A 7,237-nucleotide genomic window follows, 5' to 3' on the forward strand; every position below is an offset into this window, starting at 1 on the left:
TTCAGTCCATCCTTAAACCTTCTGCACTTATCAACCTCTGTAGGCATTAGCTCTAATGCATATCCACTACGTCTCATGAATTCCCGCTCATATTCGGAGATTGTAAGTTGCCTCTGCCTCAGTGCTAGGAATTCTCTCCTTCTGGCCTCCAAGTACACATGGCTGATGTATTTCTTTCTAAATTCAGCTAGAAAGAACTCCCAAGTAATCTGTGCAGGCTGTATCATTCTCGATACTGTCACCCACCATCTATATGCATCCTCTTATAATAAGGATAGAGCACACTCCAACTACTGCTTTGGGGTGCAGTGGAGTTGCTGCAAAACCCTCTCTTTCCTCTCCAGCCAATACTCTGCTGTGGCTGGATCATCCTCCCTCTTACCCCTGAAGTCAATTGCCCCATACTTTCGTAGTCTCTCTAGTGGAGATCTGTGTACAGGTTGTGGCTGTGGGGGTGGAGGTGGCTGTACAAGTGGTGGTGGTGGTGGTGGCTATGGCTGTGGAGGTGGAGGTGGCTGTGGCTAAGGAATGGCTCTGGTGATCTGACGGAATAGCTGTGTCATCTGTTCATAGAAGGCTTGCTGTGCCCTACTCATAGTACCTTGAGATGACTCTGCTTTACTACCACTTCTCCCCCGATTAGGAGCAGGTGGGTAACTCTCTACTTCCTCCTCTATTGGTCCTGAGGTCTGTGCTCTGAAGGATCAGATGCCATCGATCCTATAAAACAGACAAAGAACAGATCTGCATTAGTGTCACCTCAACTCTATCTAAAGGCCCATGCATGTGATGCAACTATTTCTTTCTATCTATCTAGGTTTAGAACCGCCTAAACCTCTACTCTGATACCACTAAATGTGACGCCCCTTACCCGTCTATTGTATAGCCGAGCAAGAAGTGCCACATTCGGTGCCGGAGCACCCTATCTTGTTTTATCATATCTATTGTAAACTTTTGATGTCATTTAAAACATGTATTCTATGTGTAGAATTTTTTTTTTTATATATCTTATATCTGTGGAGACCCGGACAGAGCCTCCCCTGTTTTATTAGCATCTGGCGGGTTTCCACTAATCACCTATTAACATGTCCATATTCATTTCACACATTTCCATATCATATTCTCTTGTATCATATCATTTACAATTATTTATGAGATCTAAAAATGAAGTATCATCTATTGCATTCATATAGAAATTCATAGATAATAAATTACAAGTTTTCATTTCAATCTCAAAGTTTAATTACAAGTCCAAAATGAAATATCATGACTAGACATAATGAACCAAAATACTAGTCTATACATGGGCCCTACCAAAATACAAAAGACCGGTGAGGTGACTTTGGACAATGGCAGATCTGGTCGAGAGCACTCACGGTGCACTCATCGTGCTTCTTTGCTGGATCGATCTCCAAGCCTACGCAATGGAAAATCAACGCGCTAAGCAAAACGCTTAGTGGTGCATAATTTATAATAACAATAATTTAACAATTTAAATAATAATGGTAAATTCATAATTTCTGTGTCTTTTACATTTTTATTGCACTTTGGGAACAATTTAATTTATCAGGATCTTTTCTGTTTACTTATTGTATATTCTGTCACACCCTACTCCCCCGTAAGATGTAACATGATCTCGTGTTACACCTAATAAATTACCGTACTTCGCCTACCGATAACCCATTAGATATACTACAAGGGATTTTAAAATAATTTTCATGAAATTTAAATCATCGATTAAAATCTGGTGTTATAAAATTTTTTCAAAATTTCGGCAAAGTGCCGGCTGTGTTTTGAGAAAACAATTCTTCAAACCTGAAAAGAAAACACTCCCAATATGTTTTCTCAAATACAACTCCAATAAACTTCATTTCATTTCACAATTCAATCTCATCATAAAAGAAACATTTCATTGATTACAAGACTCAACATTTATATCACAATAATTTACATTTAATTACATACCAAAATATTTTACAAGAGTTTTTATACAACTGCTCAAATAATTTACATACATATTATCACATGCATACATCAAAACCTATGTACATGGGTATACTTATGATATACCTGGAGCTGATCTGAATGTGTCTCCAAAGAAGCTTACTCAATTGCTCTATGCTCTTTTCACCTGCGACAGCATACAAAGCTATCGCTGAGTGGTGAACTCAGTGGTGCACAACTATAATTTAAAACATAGTTCAATATACCTTAGCAAAATTACAGCAATTAATTTGGAAATCATGATACTCATCAAATTCCAAAAATCAAATTATTCATTGCCAATAACATAAATCATTTGTATGAAATTACTTTGATCACGAAATTCAATTTATCAAATCACAACCAAACATTTAAGGTAATTCCAACAAAATCAATTATACATAAATCATAATTGAAATCACAATTCTTTACTATTCAAAAACCATTCTTTATCTCAAAAACCATTCTTTATCTCACTAACTATGCAAGACTAATCCGAAAGGGCCATCTTCAGGGTGATTCTAACTCCTTATGGTTGGGGAGGTCGAATCAGATTCTAACTCCCTATGGTTAGGGAGGTCGAATCATCGTGCACAGTACACATCACAATAATGAATCTTCCGAAAGGGCCATAACATAAAAAAAAAACTTAGATCTAACCTCTAATAAGAGGAGAATCTAAGCCTGTGCATGTACCATGTAATCAAAACACAACTAACTCCATTGTCTTCTCAACAAATGAGAGAGACGGGTAATAACCTAGTCAAGCATCTATAGTGAGATATAAAACAATATCACAATCCTTTTAGTGAGCATAAATCACAATACAATTCGATTCAAAGTTAATTCCAATATCTAATAATTTTTATGCTCATCACAATTCAAATCATAAATTTGCATTTTTCCATGCAAATTGCCCATCACAATTCAAAACATGTTCTATCACAATTTTCCAAAACATAATTTATTCAATCCGCAATAATGCTTAATACTTGTGGAAATACCATTTCACAATGCTAAATTCATACATACTATAACAATTTCAATAATCATTGAATTAAATCCAATGCTTGTTAAACATAATACATAAGAAAAATATGTCATTTAATCATATGAAATATTCAGAACAAAATCAGTTAAAAACTAGTTGTGCACAAACCAGATTTGAGTCGCTCCTAGGCCTTGACTCAATGTTCTTTATGCTTCTCAATATCCTTATCAACTGAAACACACAATTTAAAGTGTTTCAGTACTCAATGAATTTGTTTCCAACCATAAAATCCAATATCTAAATTTTCTTGGTACTATTCCCTTCAATTCATTTCATTAGTCAACCTATAATGTTGACCTTTAATGCACTCTAGGTGAATTAATTTTAATGTTCCCAATATGTCACATTTTAGAGCCCTTTAGTGTTGGTATATGTTACCAATTGCATTTTCAAGTGTATTGCATTTTATTGCAATTTACCGGATTTCGGTGTACTATTTTGACCTAGCCGGACGACCTAGTTCCCTTAGTTTTCGAGTTTTGGTCCAAACTACAAACTTGTAGGTCTATGTCTTATTGCATCTAGGGTAAAATTTCAGGTCATTCTGAGTTGTATAGACCAAGATATGGTCAATTTATCAATGCTGGACAGAATGCACTAAAATGGTAGGCTTAGGTCATTTTTAGGTCACTTTTGGTTCGGCCAGTTTTGGTACCTGAACTTGTACAAGCTATGTGGCTTGGTTCTGGCCATTTCTGGCTTTGGTGTCTGCATAATAATTGTAGATCTATGTCTAAACTATTCATGGTAAAAATTTCAGGTCATTTGGACCTATTTTGAGTAAGTTATGGTTAAAAAACTAACTGCTGCCCAAATGGTCAATTTTCAGGCTTTCAAGTCACTAATCCGGATTTGGTCATTTTTCAAGTCACCTTCTAGGCAGAATTTAGGTAAGCTTCCTTCATGAAAGTTGGCACATTTTGTGTATAATTTCACCTCCAATTGGTCTTATACCAATTGGAGTCACACACTTAAGGTTCTAAGCTAAAATATACACTGCCCTATTACACATTGTTCATCACTTACCAATTACACATTCTATACTTACCAAGTTCACCTTTCATGCCAATTTTGGTTTGTACCATACCATTAGCACACTTAACAACACATTTTGGTCATTTTGAACAGCTTGTAACCATTCTTAACATACACATTATAACTCAGAATTTTCCAAAGTCCATTTATACAATTTAACCACATGAACATACCCCATTTACATATCCAATTCCAATCTATTATACACATATACATGCTGCCACCATAAGCACCATAATTCAACAAACCAAACCATGAAACAACACATTTCTAACCACACTTTAAAAGTTGCCTAATTACACATCTCCTTCAAATAGCTTCCAAGCTTCCAAAACCAAGTGCACTATCACACATACACTTAGTATACATTATCCAAATTATTTCTATACACATAAACACCTATACCAACATCTTAAACAACCATTTACAAGTGAAAACAAACAACAAATAGTAAGTTTCCATGGTTGCCGAAATGGTGTACCACCATTACTCCATCAAACTTCAAAATTTCTTTCACAAAACAACTCCCTACAACATCCACTCAAATTTTAATGAAGTAAGATTGAAAAAATACACATTTACCTCTTTTGGACTTCTTTAAAACTCCACCAAAACTTTCCTTTCTTGCTCCCTTATTGCTGCCCAAGGTGTGTACTATAACTTTAATGAAGAACTCTTGTGAAAACCATGGCTTGAACATAGATTGATGGAGCTTGTAGTATGGTGCGGCCATGGAAGAATTTTTTAGAGAATTTGGTTTGGCTTGGAGAAGAATGTAGAAGAAGAAGATGAAGTTAGTGGAGTTGGCTATCCACTTGAGTATTTATATACTCCATAGCGCTCCACTAATGTAATTAAAAATTGGATTAATGTAAGATTTCCTTTAAGTGCACTTTTACCCTCAACTTCCCTTAAATTACATTTTATCTTTAATTTCATTTTTCATTAAATTTTCAAAATATAATACCACTTATTTTTCATGGACATTTAGGTCAAAAGGCAACTCGGGGTATCAAATGACCACAATGCTCCTATTCGGGTTGCATTCCCGATTTTTCGATAACACCGAGTTTTGTCGTTTTCTCTATTTCTCGTTTTTCTTGTATTTTCCTCTATTGTATTTCACTACCTTATATCTCCACACTAATATTTAAATATAATTCCAAGCATCCTAGCTGTCCGGACAGACACTGTCACCGAAACAGTAGAACGCACTACCGAATATAGGGGTGTTACATATTCAATCTTATTTAATTATTTTCAATGCCCAAGAAACCTATAAAAAATTATAAAAGCTGGATGCACGGGTGTATACTGGTTAGATAGCCATATGTCTGTCCAGTATACGTCTGTCAGGCACAAGGCCAGCTGTCGGACACGAGACCCGCTGTCAGGCTTGTAAAGCCAGAAATAAAGTGGGCACAATGGCCAGTAAGTAAGCATATAGCCTGTAGAACAATCATACCAGATATATATTGTTAGTTCATGATTTTCTCAGTAGGCAGTACTGCTATCTGTAGTCCCTAATTGGTATACTAATTTATCCAAACTAAATAAATAAGTCTAGGTATACTATGGGCAATTAAACATTTTTAATTATTTTAGCACTATTCACTATTATTATTTTCTGGTACTGTTCATTGGTACCATTAATTTCATATTAATAGGACACTAGTCCCAATTTACATATTCATATCATTTTTAATATTTAATTATCCTTATGAGTATTTTAATTATCATATTTAGCATTTTTCCCATGAACCTTTCTTTAGGTTTATTTTGATGTGTTATCTTTATCTAGGAATTTGACTAGGTTAGGATGTCTATTTGGTCACACTTCCTTCATAATAAATGCTCCTCTATGTTTGAACTTGAATTTTAGTTTTTGAATCACTGAATTTGGGGTTATAGAACTTAAGTTATGGTCAAAATACCACAACTGGTCTCTTTGCCTCTAAGCTGTCCAAAATTTATAATTTCTGGTCAATAAACTTTGACCAGTCATTTAATCAATTTATGGTCATTTTTAGACTTAGATTCCTTCACAAGATATGTTCCTCTATGTCTTAGGGACTCCCACGTACAATTTCATAATTTTCCAAGCTTGGTATAGTGAGTTATAGTCAATGTATTAACTTGGACTCTCAGTCCTATAAGGGCAATAACCAACTTCAGGGCAGTATGTTTGACCCTCTTTTTAGGGTCTTTACACTTAGAATTTGACAAAGGTGTCTAAATCAATGTTGTAGCCCTAAATATCATGTTTCCATATCATATTGGCACATCTCAAATGGAATTTCCTAGTGGGAGTTATGGCCAAATGAACACACGAGTATCAAATGACATTATGGGTTCAACTTAACATTCTCCAGATTTCAATTCCTAACTTTGGCTAATATTTTCCCTAGGATGAAATGGTTTCTAGAGCTTGGTCAAAACATAAAAATTGTTGTGATATGTCTTATAAAACTTTTGGCACTAGTTTCACTCAATTTGAAGCTTTGGAGACCCAGTTATGGCATTTTTTCCAAAACTGGTCAAGCATACCAAAGGAACAATATTTTGGACAATTTCTGGGTTGGCAGTTTTAGTGACCCAACTTGTGCTAACAATTTGAAATGGTTAAAGGCAAAATTGGGTCAAGTGGTCTTCATGAAAAGTGTAGCCCTATGTCTAAGCTTTCCATTGATATAAATTTTAGGTCATTTGGACCAGTATAGAGAGAGTTATAACCAAATGAACACGTACTATTCATTTGGTCATTTTCTAGGTTGGCAGTTTCAGTGACCCAAATTGTGCTAACAATTTGAATTGGTTAAAGGCAAAACTAGATCAAGTGGCCTTCATGAAAAATGTAGCCCTATGTCTAAGGTTTCCATTGATATAAATTTTAGGTCATTTGGATCAGTATAGAGATAGTTATGACCAAATGAACATGTACTATTCATTTGGTCATTTTCTGGGTGGCAGTTTTAGTGACCCAACTTGTTCTAACAATTTGAATTGGTTAAAGGTAAAACTGGGTCAAGTGGTCTTCATGAAAAGTGTAGCCCTATGTCTAAGCTTTCCATTGATGTAAATTTTAGGTTATTTGGACCAGTATAGAGAGAGTTATGACCAAATGAACACGTACTATTTATTTGGTCATTTTCTAGGTTGGCAGTGTTT

This window comes from Hevea brasiliensis, chromosome 8 (genome assembly GCF_030052815.1).
Source record: "Hevea brasiliensis isolate MT/VB/25A 57/8 chromosome 8, ASM3005281v1, whole genome shotgun sequence".
Taxonomy (NCBI): Eukaryota; Viridiplantae; Streptophyta; class Magnoliopsida; order Malpighiales; family Euphorbiaceae; genus Hevea; species Hevea brasiliensis.